Raw genomic sequence first — 14415 nt, 5'->3', positions numbered from 1 at the left:
CCAAACCATAGAAATGAACTCAACCTGCAATGCTCTGCATGTCTTCAAGAGATGTGTGGTAAAATCTTTATGTCTATTTAATGAGAACTTTACTTCTTGAAATCACATGTTTTCTAAGAAGACAATGAGTGTAACCTTAAGTCTGTATCACTCTGAGCTTTCTTTATGGACATAGTGTCTTAAATTCCAAGGAATTCAGACATGAGTTCTGAAAAGGCTCTTGGACACCACTGAGTCCATTCGACTCATTTTACAAATGACACGATCAATGCCCAGAGAAGTTAAGTGAGGTTCTCTAGCCCAGGGGTCAGCAAACTTTTCCTGTAAAGGGCCAGATAGTAAATAGTTTAGGCTTTGTGGGCCCTATGGTCTCTGCCACACCTACTCAGCTCTGTCACTGTAGTGTGAAAGGCAATACGGTTGGCCATTGATATCTGTGGTTTTTGCATCCACAGATTCAACCAATCACAGATGTAAAATATCCACACACACAAAAAATTCCAGAAAGTTCCAAAAAGCAAAACTTGAATTTGCTGCACACCGGCAACTATTTACATAGCCTTTACACTGCATTTACAACTATTTACATACCATTTACATTGTGTCAGGTATTATAAGTAATCTAGAGATGATTTAAAGTATATGGAAGGATGTGTGTATGTGATATGCAAGTACAATGCAATTTTATATAAGGGACTTGAGCATCCTCAGATCTTGGCATCCACGGGGGTCTTGGACCTAATCCCCCAAGGATACCGAGAGATGACTGTACTTTGACAAATGAGCATGGCTGTGTTCCAATAAAGCTTTATTTACAAAAACTAGTGGTGGTTTGGACTTGGCCTCTGGGCCATAGTTTGCCAAACCCTGATCTAGATTGCACAGCTGAATAATGTCATAGCCAGGCCAGACTCAGCTTCTGTGAGTGGCTATGTTTATTTATTCATCTAACTAATACCTACTAAGAGTATACTGAGTGCCAGACATGAGGCGGGATAGTAAGACATTCTGGTACAGTTGAATAACCCCAAGTTAAGACTGTAATATTTTGTCTACAGGGATAAAATTTAGCAGTCTCTACTAATTGTGTCTCAAGAAAACATCTTTAATTGGAGATCAAATTTCTGATCATGGAAACTGTCTATGAGACACGAAAATTTGATCTCCTCTAGAGTTAACAGCATAATACATCTGCAGTTGTAGGTCTCTGTTCTCAATGCACAGGTGGCCTGATCGTTCTGTTCCCAGACATGAGCCATTAGGATTTCCAGGATCAGCACCCCTACCCACCCCCGCTGGATCATGGACATTCCTTCCAGGGAGTTCTCACAGAATCTGGCTCACCCTACAGCCAACTCCTCCTTCGTAATACAGTGTCTCTGCCAAAGGGTATCATAGAGAGGACCCGGTTTCATAGACAAATGAGAAGATCCAAAGGGACTGGCTCAAGTGAAGCAGGGGGACAGGAGAAATGTTGAGCCATCTGTTGACATTCTGGGCAGACTGCGCTGAACTGCAGACAAAGTCCCTTTCTAGAGGGGCTTAAAGGAGAATTGGGAGGGCATTAAACAGATAGTGATAAGTTCTGTGAAAACAAAGAAATGAGAGAGTAATTGAATAAAGAGTGGATGGGGGCTGTGGAGAGAGAGAAGGGGGCTATGTAAACTACAGTGATCAAGGAAAGCCTTTTAAAGAGGGTGTAATTTGGGATAAGTCCTACATGATGACAAGGAGACAGCCTCATAAGGATCACGGTAATAAGAACCATGATTCTTAATGCCCTGAGTTCAAATGCCTTGAGGCAGAAACTTGTTTGGTGTGTTCAGTGTGGTTAGACTAGAGAAGGTAGGTAAGCACAAGAATGCTGTGAGATGAGGTCAAAATGGAAGGAAGGGGGTGCAACCCCTGGCCACCATGCCTATGAGTCAGTGTCTACAAAGTAGGGTACATGCTCCATGGGGCATGACCCTAGATGATCCACTGGGGTGAGTGAGAAAAATATCAGCACTTTTATTTAGGTATATTTTTGTCTAGGGACTTCCCTGGTGGTCCAGTGGCTAAGACTCCACGCTGCCAATGCAGGGGGCCCGGGTTCGATCCCTGGTCAGGGAACTAGATCTCACATGCCGCAATGAAGATCCCACGTGCCGCAACGAAGACCCGGCCCAGCCAAATAAATAAATAGATATTTTTAAAAAAAAAGAAAAAAAAATATATATGTATTTGTCTAAAATAATAGGAAAGAAATTAAGCTTTGCTAATAGGTCATATAAAGATTCTCACTAGTGCTTTCTCTTAGTCAGGATGCCTGAAGGTCATGAACCAGTTATGCTACTGGAAACTTCCCGAGGGAAAAGAGTGTTCAAAGGGTCTGTAGGGCACCTGCAATATTTTTGTTCTGTTGCAATTGATATGTGCCTTAAGTGAATTTACAGATTATATTCTCTAGTTGTAACTAAATGAACTCTCACAGAACACATGAATGGCTTAAAAAGCTCTGTGCAATGGAATCAAGGACCGAAAATAATGCAAGCAATACAAGTACAAGAGAAAGGCAAGAAAATGGTAGAGTTTACGTTTCTCCTTCCCCTAGTATAACCTCTTTAATAGCAACAAGTCCTGGGTAAAAACAATAATGATCTAATTCAATATTTTCAAAAGTGTTTGTTTGCCACATTTCACATCATGGTTCAGTATTTAGATATGTATATAGAGTCATGTAAATATACACAGATATATGGATATAGGTATATAACCGAAATAAGAGTTTCTCAAAACAATACTTATGGGGCTTCCCTGGTGGCGCAGTGGTTGAGAGTCTGCCTGCTAATGCAGGGGACACGGGTTCAAGCCCTGGTCTGGGAAGATCCCACATGCCGCGGAGCAAGTAGGCCCGTGAGCCACAACTACTGAGCCTGCGCGTCTGGAGCCTGTGCTCCACAACAAGAGAGGCCGCGATAGTGAGAGGCCCGCGCACCGCGATGAAGAGTGGCCCCCACTCGCCGCAACTGGAGAAAGCCCTTGCACAGAAAGGAAGACACAACACAGCCAAAAATAAATAAATAAATTAATTAATTAAAATGAATAATGCTTTAAAAAAAGAAATTGTATAATAAAACATGAGAGGTCTGAATGAAGAAACAAAGGTCACAATGATCCACATTCAATGAGACAACCATCTAAAAAAAAAATACTTATTAGTAATATAGTCTGATATTTTCTCTTATATTTTATTTAAAATAATATTAGTTATTATTAATATTATAATCCACCAATAGGTTACAATATGCAGTTTGAAAAATACTGATACAATCAGATCAGAGGAGAAATCAGCCACACAAAGTCAAATTAAGACTACCTAAATATGGATTAACACCCATTACGGTTAACCATCAATCTTACCACAAAACTATATTTTGCCCCTTAGAAGTTGGCTAATGGTAGCATGAAGTCATCAGAATTTGCAAAATACTTAAAAAACTAAATATCCAGACCGCAAAAACAAACCACTACCATATTTTTCAGTAACATTAAAACCATGAGACAACACTCATCCATTACTTCACAAAATTTTACTAAACTTAAAAGTCTCTTTAAAGATCTCTTAGTATATGTACATAATCTGTAAACGTGTATAGACATACAAAGACACAGGCATATATGGATAGTCTTACCATTTTTTTGCTGAGGTGATATGTAAACAAATAAGTTTGGAGACCACCATTATATTATAGCTCACAAAATTTGTCTGCCCTGGACCTTCGTTATCCATCTGAGGATTTCCAGGACCCTAGAACTGAGAACCGTACTTTTTCACCTTGTTTCTCCTGTTATTGTCTAAACTCAATGTTTGCAGTCCTTTATTACCTGAACTACTAGCCTGGAAAATGTACCACTTTGTGAAGTCCTTTTCCCCAAAGCAAGTAATTGATGGACACAAGACATCATAAGACCAGGCCACATAGTAGTTATTCCCATGCCAAAGCCTTGTATGACTTGGCTCATTTTGATTCAACTTACTCTACCATCTGGATATCCTTTTAGAAAAATCAAATGTGTGAAAGGATCTGGTATATCCCAATCACCACTCAGTTTATCAGTTACATAATCTGCTCTAGTTAAGAGAACTATATTTGGAGAGAGATAAACAAACCTAGACTAGTCATATTAGATATATGAACCTCAGCCAACGTCTTAGCCTTTCTAGGCCTCAGTGTCCATATTTCCAGCATTTCCATGGTGAAAATACGTACCTCTAATTAATCCTATTACAGGGGTCCCCCGCTTTTCGAAAGTTTGCTTTATGCCACTTTACTCTAAAAAAAAAAAACCTACAAGAGTACCCGTTTTCACTAACTTAAAGAAATATGAAGAGAATGTTTGCTTTTATGAAAAAAAAAAAAAAAGCCAAAATGTGAAAATAGCATTTAGCATTTGTTTTGCAGCAAGCCCTTATAGAGGGAGCATGCACTCCGAGCAGTGAGAGTGGTACCACCAAGCTCCTTCCTCAGGAACTACACACAGCACCTCAGCATCAAGCCACCACAGCCTTGAAGTATGTCTGTGACCATCTGTGCTTTATCTCGATTTATTTTTGCAGGCATTAGCAAGATGTGTCCTGAGGTAACTGCTTCTTCACTTTACATCATTTCAGCTTACGAAAAGTTTCATAGGAACACGACTTTTGGATAGCAGGGGAAACCTGTATAAGGATTAATTAGAAAATCTATAGAATGTACTTTAGCACATTGCTCAGCATAGAATGAGTACTCTATAAACTGTGGCTATCACTTTCTTGTGGAGATTCAGTTCTGTGCAACACATCTTCATACAGTTTATACAACTCACATAGATGTGCTTTAAAAAAAATCATACTTGGGCTTCCCTGGTGGCGCAGTGGTTGAGAATCTGCCTGCCAATGCAGGGGACACGGGTTCGAGCCCTGGTCTGGGAAGATCCCACATGCCACGGAGCAACTGGGCCCGTGAGCCACAACTACTGAGCCTGCGCGTCTGGAGCCTGTGCTCCGCAACAAGAGAGGCCGCGATAGTGAGAGGCCCACACACCGCGATGAAGAGTGGCCCCCGCTTGCCACACTAGAAGAAAGCCCTCACACAGAAACGAAGACCGAACACAGCCATAAATAAATAAAATAAAATAAATTAATAAAAAAAATCATACTCAACAGTGAAAAGCTGAAAGCTTTTCCTCTAAGATCATGAACAAAACAAGGATGCCCACTCTTGCCACTTTTATTCAACATAGTATGGGAAGTCCTAGCCAGAGCAATTAGGCAAGAAAAAGAAATAAAGGGCACCCAAATTGGAAAGGAAGAAGTAAAATTATCACTATTTGTAGATGACATGATATTATACATAGAAAACCTAAAGACTCCATCAAAAAAACTGTTAGAACTAATAAATGAATTCAGTAAAGTTTCAGGATACAAAATCAATACACAAAAAATCTGTTGTGTTTCTATACACTTTTAACAAAATATCAGAGAAATTAAGAAAACAATCCCATTTACAATTGCATCAAAAAGAATAAAATACCTAGAAATAAATTTAACCAAGGAGGTAAAAATCCTGTATATTGAAAACTACAAAACATTAATGAAAGAAATTGAGGAAGACACAAATAAATAGAAAGATATTCCGTGCTCATAGATTAGAAGAATTAATATTGTTAAAATGTCCATACTACCCAAAGCAATAGGCAGATTCAATGCAATCCCTATCAAAAGTCCAATGGCATTTTTCACAGAAATAAACAATCCTTAAATTTGTATGGAAGCACAAAAGACCCTAAATAGCCAAAGCAATCCTGAGAAAGAAAAACAAAGCTGGAGGTATCATACTCTCTGATTTCAAACTATATTACAAAATTATAATAATCAAAAAACTATGGTATTAGCATAAAAACAGACACATAGATAAATGGAACAGAATAGAGACCTCAGAAATAAATCTACACATATATGGTCAATTAATTTATGACAAAGGAGCCAAGAATATACAATGGGGAGAGGAAAGTCTCTTCAATAAATGGTATTGGGAAAACTGGACAGCCACAGGCAAAAGAATGAAACTTGACCACTATCTTACACCGTAAGCAAAAATTAACTCAAAATGAATTAAGATTTGAACATAAGACTTGAAATCATAAAAATCCTAGAAGAAAACATAGGCAGTAAGCTCCCTAACAGAGGTCTTGGAGATGATTTTTTGACACAAGAAAGCAAAAGTGACAAAAGCAAAAATAAACAAGCGGGACTACCTCAAACAAAAAAGCTCTGCACAGCAAAGGAAACCATCAACAAAATGAAAAGGCAACCTACCGAATGGAAAATAATATATGTAGGTCATATATCTGATAAGGAGCTAATATTCACAATACATAAAGAAGTCATACAACTCAATAGCAAAACAAAACAATAAACAAGCAATCCAATTTAAAAATGGGCAGAAGATCTGAATAGACATTTTTCCAAAGAAGACATACAGATGGCCAACAGCTACATGAAAAGATGCTCAGCATCATTTATCATCAGAGAAATGCAAACCTAAACCACAATGAGGTACCACCTCACAGCTGTTAGAATGGCTATTATCAAAAAGACAAGAAACAAGTGTTGGCGAAGATGAGGAGAAAAGGGAACCCTTGTATACTGTTGGTGGTAATGTAAACTGTTGGTGATGCAGCCACTATGGGTTTCCTAAAAAATTAAGAATAGAACTATCTTATGATCCAGCAATTCCATTTCTGACATTTAACCAAAGAAAACGAAAACACTAACTCAAAAAGATATCTGCACTCCCATGTTTACTCCAGCATTATTTACAACAGCCAAGGTACAGAAACAACATAAGCGTCCATCGATGAGTGAATGGATAAAGAAATTGGAGTATATATACACCATGGAATACTATTCAGCTATAAAAAAGAACGAAATCTTGCCAATTGTAACACAGATGGACCTTGAGGGCAATAAGTAGGAAGAAAAAATAAATAAATATGTGTATCTATGTGTACATACGTGCATGAATTTAAATAAATACATATGTATATATGTTTATACATATATGGCTTTGAATACTATATGAGTATGTTATATAATACATATAATATATAATACACACACACACACACACACACATAAAATGCTAAAGTCTTGACTCCTGGTAGTGAGTGCGATCCCCAGCCACCTGGGAGAGTTCAGCCTCTGGCACTCTGATAGAGGGAAAGGCAGAGGGAGAGAAGGAGCAGCAAGGACAGGGGTGGGGTAGGAGGAAGGCCAGATGAGTGTGGCATCCTGGAAGCCCAGAGGAAGCAGGGAAGGTGTGGCAGATGAGAGGACACCATTGCCGGTACACATGGCTCCCCTCTGCTCTCTGCCAGAGGCTCACAGAGTGGTCAGCCCAGGAGACCTGGGCGGAGAGAGCCAGATGGGCTTACTAGTCACCTGTGATGGGGGGTGTAGCCCTATATCTCCCCAGCACATGGATCTGTACACTCTCAGTGTTCCATCCTGCAAAATAATGCAGCAAACAGCTCTCCCCAACGTCACTTACCACGGGAGTGGGAGTGTCATATCTTGCCAAGCTGGTTTAACACAGTGTTCAGGCCAGGTGGCCTTCAGATGGCCAGACATTCACTGTGGGTGGCTGGGAAGAGGCAAGGACTGGGAAGAAACTCCCAGAAGAGTTCAAATACAGGAAGCATTGGTCATTTATTGCTGGCAAAAACCGGACTAGCTAGCCAGCCCAGCCCACCTCCCCACACCCTCGCCATTCTTCTTTGTTGTCGAGAGAAAAAAAAAATCAAGTCACATTTTCACGTTCATGAATAAGAAAACAATACCATCCTAATGAAGTTTGCAAGAAGAAGAAAACAATCTTGCGTCAGATCAGCACTGCTGTCTTGGCCACTTTCTGTTTCCATAGCCACTAGGTCAACTTTGAAAATGATTAATAAACACTCACCTGTATTTTTCAAAGATGAAGATGAAATGGAAGGGCAGGGTTTGAAATCTTGCATTTTATTTTCCACTCTCTGGGTAAAGTTAGGTTACTAAGTCACTTATTTTCTTCTCTTGGTTTCGTTTCCATCCACCTATGAGACAAATGATATCTCGTTTTGACTATCTTCCTTGCACAAAACGCGTTATGCATTTTTAAAGAACAGTGTGATTCACTCAGTTTTACTCATTGGCAAGAATACTTCTGGGAACGTCACAGATGGATGTTCTTTAGACTTTTCTACCTCTACCACTGTCAATTTAAATAATGACTAACTTTATGAAACTACTGAGAACAATGAATTATAAGGTTTCTTTCACATTTTTCTGCACAAGAACAAACATTTACTAGAGAAAAATCCATTTTACTATAAGCAGAAGTCAATATTGCCAACAAAATCAAAGAGCAGTAAGGTCAATGCAAAGTATCCATTAAACCCCTTCCAATTTTGGAATGCATCTTTGTGCTCAGGGGCTTAGCAGATGAATGGAAGTCTTCATGGATAAATGAGGCACCAATTTTCTAGAATATTCCCAGAGCAATAAAACAATGACAGGACAGTTTTACATGTAAAGACAAGAGGCCTGAATGGTTTTGCATTTGCTAAATAACCCCTCAGTCACTCAGACGGAAGCTCGTGCTTTCCACAAAGGATGCTAAACGCTTCTATTCTCCAAATGTGCAGGCAAATCAAAACCACTGGCCATTTCCTCCTTCCCTTCTACTTACTCTGTTCAAAGTCTTGGCTTACTCTCACGAGCGCTAGATCCTCTAGGTGGCTTCCTCTGTCCTTGCCCCCCAGTGTGCCTGGCCGTCCCTTTAGTGCTGCCAATGCAATGCCCTTCAAGTGCCCTCAGTCAGCACCCAGCCTCCTCTTGCTGCCTCATCCCTTCACTCTTGTTAACTTTCTGAGCAGTCTTACTTTATTTGTTGCATGTAGTCCCGGTATAAGTTATTTTCACAGATGCATATAACGTGTGCGAGTGGCCAAGGCCGCAGCATGTGTGGGAATCCAGTTTTCCCTCCTCTGCTTCTGCCTGGCAGACTATTGTCTCCTCCCGTTAATAGCACCTGCAGCAAAGTCACAGCCTAAAGTTGTGACAGTACCGTGATATCCAAGGCCACCAACGGCAAGTTCCTAAACACAGAATTATTTCAACGCAAGACAAAGCATAACACAAAGCTGAGGAACAGGTGCATGCTTTAACATATGTCTTTATTAATATTGGTATTATTAATATTAAACGTAGTTAAAGTAATTTCTGGGTGTCATAAGAGTTCTTTCACAAATTATACAAAGAAGGAGCACTATAAATTAAGAAATTGTATGGCCATGTCATAAATCCTGATAAAATGTATTAAAAGGATACTGAGGGAAAAAAATTAGTGGAGAAAAGAATTTTTAAGCTGTCTTTGTCAGAGACTTAAGACAGCAGTTCTGAGTCAGAAGCACGGAACTAGAGGCCCAAATTATTATTATTCATTATTTTGAGTTTACATTGAATTAACTAGAGTTCAAATAATGTTTTTAGTCATATATAATATATACAATTTTAGTCATAGTATATGACTGAAATATGAAATAATCTGTATCATCATTCTTGTAACAAGTCAAAAACTTCGTGACTCCCCACTACCAACACCCAGGGTAGCCTAGGGGGTGCTAAAGACCTCCATAATCTTCACCAGTTCCACCGAAGTCTCCTCAGATACCCATGAAATCGAAACAAAAGCAATGTGCTTGCCATACAAACACCTCTTCAAGACAATCTCCCAAGCCATACACCTCCAACCAGGTTGCTACCCTTAAACACTTTGAGTTAGTCCTGGTCCTAAGTCAAGATGAGATTAAATGTACAAAGATTTTATTAGTGAAAATGCTTGTGCAAAGAGAAATACGGATGGAGCCAGGCAAGGCTAAGAGAGCTGACACACCCACCTTCTCATGGGTGGAAGCATCCCAGACTCCCTTAATGTCTAAGGAAGGTTCAGCAAAGCTGTCTGGGAGTTCCTGAGCCAAGGTCAACTGACAAAGGAGTTTGTGTCTCCTGGAACAGCATGCCTTAGTATCCCCAGGCTGCTCAGTCACTGTTGGGGAGCAGCCCCTGAGAAGCAAGATCCACAGTGGATTCTGCACCGTAGGAGCTGGGGCCCTGGGACAGCTGTTGCACAGCATAGGAAGGTCTATGAGGCACATTCTGAGGGCTAATGCACCACTCCTACACAGAAATTAAAAAGTTTGTACTTATACAATAAATCTTGAGCCTCACATCCAACTTTTCCTTGCTCTCTACCTAACCCATGTGCAAACAATTTCTAGCACTTCATTTCTGACACCTTTACAGTAATCTAAGTACCACCTTCATCTGCATATGAGCCCCACAGCTGACCAAAATGCTTTCCCTCATGCTTTTTCCTCCCTCTAATACTTTCTCCATCTCAAACCCTCTTTTCAAGACCCTACCCACTCTATAAGGTTCATATGAAAGGCCAACCAAGTGCTAAGACTATCCTCAACATTCTTGCTCCCACCTCACCTGCTCAAGCCAACCCCAGTAGACAGGTTCTCTCTCCCATCTAGGAACATTCATGGGACTTCCCCTACTTAGACATCAGCATTTAGGGTATTAAGCACTACCAATGGCTTTAGTTGTTAGAAGTTTTATCGCCATAGCAAACCTCTGGAAGGACTGCACATATTTCAAATTTGTATTCCTGTAATATTATGCAAATAGTAAATTGAATGAATGAATGAATGAATGACCAATTCCGGCCTGGTGCGTACCTATCAACCCAGGCCTAAAAGACCTTCTTTATTCCTTGCCTTCTTATTTTCACGTTTGTGCTGATTTTTAAAAAATTTTATAAGATAGAAACTATTAAACCTAAAGTAATATTGATTCTAACATTTGAGGCAAAAAACCCCAAAGACCTGGGAAAGGACAGCTACAGTTATAGAGAAATCCACTCAGTAAAATTAGCTGACATAGGAAGTTGACCCAGTAAATGACTATTTTGTGAGAGGTTTAAATATAGGATCCTGTTAAATTAATTAAACAAGGCCATTAGACGGAGGTGGCCATAATGCCGTAGAAGCCCACGTAAGCAAACTGAAATCTAAGCTTGTAAGTGCCTCAAGGTTATGAAATCAAAATGCTAAGAATGACCAATCACAAACAGCCAAGTAGGCTTGAAGCCACAGCCAATTAATAATTTACTGACTTTGCTTTTGGATGTTCTCTGTCTTTCCCCGGCTCCTGTCAGTGGAGCACTCCTAACCACTTCCGGTTTGGCGCTGCCCGCTTCAAACTGACTTTTGCTCAGAAGAACTTCAATTTTTAAAAGTAGAAAAAAAAATCATACCCTTGAGAGATTCACCTATGTTGTTTGTTCTCTGTGATATACTGTATTCTATTGTATTAATATATTACAATTTATGTATCCAGTCTACAGTTGAATATTTGTATAGCTGATAGTCTAGGTGCTACTACAAAGAGTGCTACTATGAACATTCTCATACATGTCTTTTGGTAAACTTATGTATGCGTTTCTGCAGAGCATATAACCAGGAATACAATAGCTGGGCCATAGGCTATTACATGCTAAACTTTACCAAAGCCTTCCAAACAATTTGCAAAAGTAGTTGTTTCAATTTATTCTCCCACCAGTTGCTCCACAGCCTTGCCAAAACTTGGTATTATCTGTCTTTTCCATTTAAGGCACTCCAGGACATATAATGAAATCTTGGTAATTTGCATCTCCCTGAATTTACATCTTTGCTGAAGTCAATCACTTTACACATATCCTCTCCCACACGGTGACTTGGTTTTTCACTATTTTTACGCTGCCCTTTGATGAACAGGAGTTCTTAATTTCAACGTAGTACACTTTTATTTTTCTTTTTAATTAGTGCTTTTTGTGTTAAAAAGTATTTTGCTAACCCCAAGGTCATGAAGAGATTTTCCTAAGATTTCTTCCAAATAGTTTATTGTTTTTACCTTTCACATATATGTCTACAATCCACCTCAGATTGGTTTTGCATATGGTTGAGTTAGGGGGTCAAGATACCTATTTCATATGGACATGCAGTTGACTCAACATCATTTATTAGAAGGACTATCCTCGCCCCACCACACTGTAGCAGCCCATTTCACATAATTCAAGTGACATGTGTGGGTCTCTTACTGGACTCTCTATTCCGTTCTATTTGTCTACTTGTCTATTCTTACATTAATACCACAGCATTTTAAATACTGTAGCTTTATAATAAGGCATGATATCCGATATCTTCTAATTAAAAGATGCAAAATAAGATTTATTCTAAGTATCTGACTTTTTAAATAAATTTATTTATTTATTTATTTATTTATTTATTTATTTATTTAGGTTGCGTTGGGTCTTCGTTGCTGCGCGCGAGCTTTCTCTAGTTGCGGCGAGCGGGGGCTACTCTTCGTTGCGGTGCGCAGGCTTCTCATTGCAGTGGCTTCTCGTTGTGGAGCACGGGCTCTAGGCACAGGGGCTTCAGTAGCTGTGGCACGTGGGCTCAGTAGCTGTGGCTCGCGGGCTCTAGAGCACAGGCTCAGTAGTTGTGGCACACGGGCTTAGTTGCTCTGCGGCATGTGGGATCTTCCCGGACCAGGGCTCGAACCCGTGTCCCCTGCATTGGCAGGCAGATTCTTAACCACTGCACCACCAGGGAAGTCCCAATTTGACATTTTTGGTGCTACTGTAAATGGTATTTTAAATTTCATTTTCACTTGCTTATTGATGGCATATAGAAATAGAACTGACTTTGTATGCAGCAACCTTACTAAATGTACTTATTAATTCTTATAGCTTGACTACAGATAGAGCTTTAGATTTTGTTTTTATATAGACAATGGTGTCATTCGAAAATAATGATAGTTTTATTTCTTCCTTTTCAAACTTCTGCTTTATTTTCACTTCTTTACTTGCCTTATTGCTCTAGCTAGGACCTCAGTATTGAACAGGATGGAGGAATAGTGAACATCCTTGTCTCATTCCCCATCTCAGGGGAAAAGCTTTCCATAATTCACTGCTAAGTGCAATGTTCTACAATTGTTGTTTTTTTTTCTGCAATGATTGTTTTTATCCTTATATCTTTAATATTCATTACCTGGGTAGTTTGCTTCATTTAAGACTCAATCTCTCTTTTTTTTATAAAAGGTAAGCTTTGATTTTTTTTCCTAAAGAACAGTCACTACTTGATAAATTTCTGGCATGTGACTTCCATTTTGAGTATCAATGTAACTTTTACTAAAATCTGTCTATCTCTGTTTTCTTGCTTGGGCCTTGCCTTTTTATTGCATTTTGAGAAATAAAAGGAAAATAAAAACACATAGATTTGGGTTTATATCAAAGCTAGTCAGGTCACTTATCCACATTTTAAAAACATTTGTTAAAGTATAGTTGATTTACAACATTGTATTAGTCTCAGGTATACAGCACAGTAATTCAATATTTTTACAGATTATACTCTATTTGAAGTTATTATAAAACATCAGTTATATTCCCTGTGCTGTACTATATATCCTTGTATCTTACGTATCTTACACGTAGTAGCTTATACCTCTTAATCCCCTACCCTTATCTTGTCCCTTTCCCCACTGGTAACCACTAGTTTGTTCTCTATATCTATGAGTCTATTTCTGTTTTGTTATATTCATTTGTTTGTTGTATTTTTTTAGATTCCACATATAAGTGATAACTTGTACTTGTCTTTCTCTAACTTACTTCACTAAGCATAATACCCTTTAAGTCCATCCATGTTGTTGCAAATGGCAAATTTTCATCCTTTTTATGGCTGAGTAGTATTCCATTACACATTTTCAATTTAAACTAAACTGAGATCAAGATGACTTTTGAAGGCTAAAGATTCTTTTTTTCTTTCATTTAACAAGCAATTCTGGAGCAATTGTGCTGTACCAAGAACGATGCTAGGCTCTGAGAACTTTGAAGGCTGAATATTCACTAATTAATTAATTGACTGATTAGTTCACTTAACAAGCGTTTTTGGAGAAATTATGGTGTACCTGGAACTGTGCAAGGCCCTGGAGATACAGAGGAGTTCTCAAGGAGGTCCCACTGCACAGGAAGAGATGACAGTGGCTCAGACAAGGTGGCAGCAGCTCAGATGGAATAAAAGATAAATGCACTGGGCAGCTATTTAGGTGCTAGGACTTGGTGCAGGATTACTGAGAGGGCTGAGAGAAAGGGGGGTGTCAAGAATGACTCCAAATTTGAAGTTACTTAGGAAGTAGAATTGGTTGAATGATTGGGTGAGAAAGAAAAGTTAATAGGTGGTATTAAGATATCTGATTTGAGTAAGAGGGTGGATGATGACTTAGCCACTGGGATTCACTGAGACACAGCA

General features: G+C 39.2%; 1 protein-coding gene across 3 annotated transcripts in view; it reads right to left on the bottom strand.

Annotated features, from left to right (window-relative positions):
• MSL3 (MSL complex subunit 3) overlaps positions 1 to 14415 on the bottom strand; it is a 227807-nt gene that overhangs the window by 112400 nt on the left and 100992 nt on the right. For all 3 annotated transcript variants that reach the window (XR_014258915.1, XR_014258916.1, XR_014258917.1), the window contains exon 14: positions 7986 to 8115. The gene's annotated coding sequence lies outside the window, so the exon portion shown is untranslated. The remainder of the gene's footprint in view (positions 1 to 7985; positions 8116 to 14415) is intronic.

Source organism: Balaenoptera physalus, assembly GCF_965194825.1.
Source record: "Balaenoptera physalus genome assembly, chromosome: X".
NCBI classification, from domain to species: domain Eukaryota; kingdom Metazoa; phylum Chordata; class Mammalia; order Artiodactyla; family Balaenopteridae; genus Balaenoptera; species Balaenoptera physalus.
Note: the sequence above shows the minus strand (reverse complement) of the source record. Positions and strands in the feature narration are given on the sequence as shown.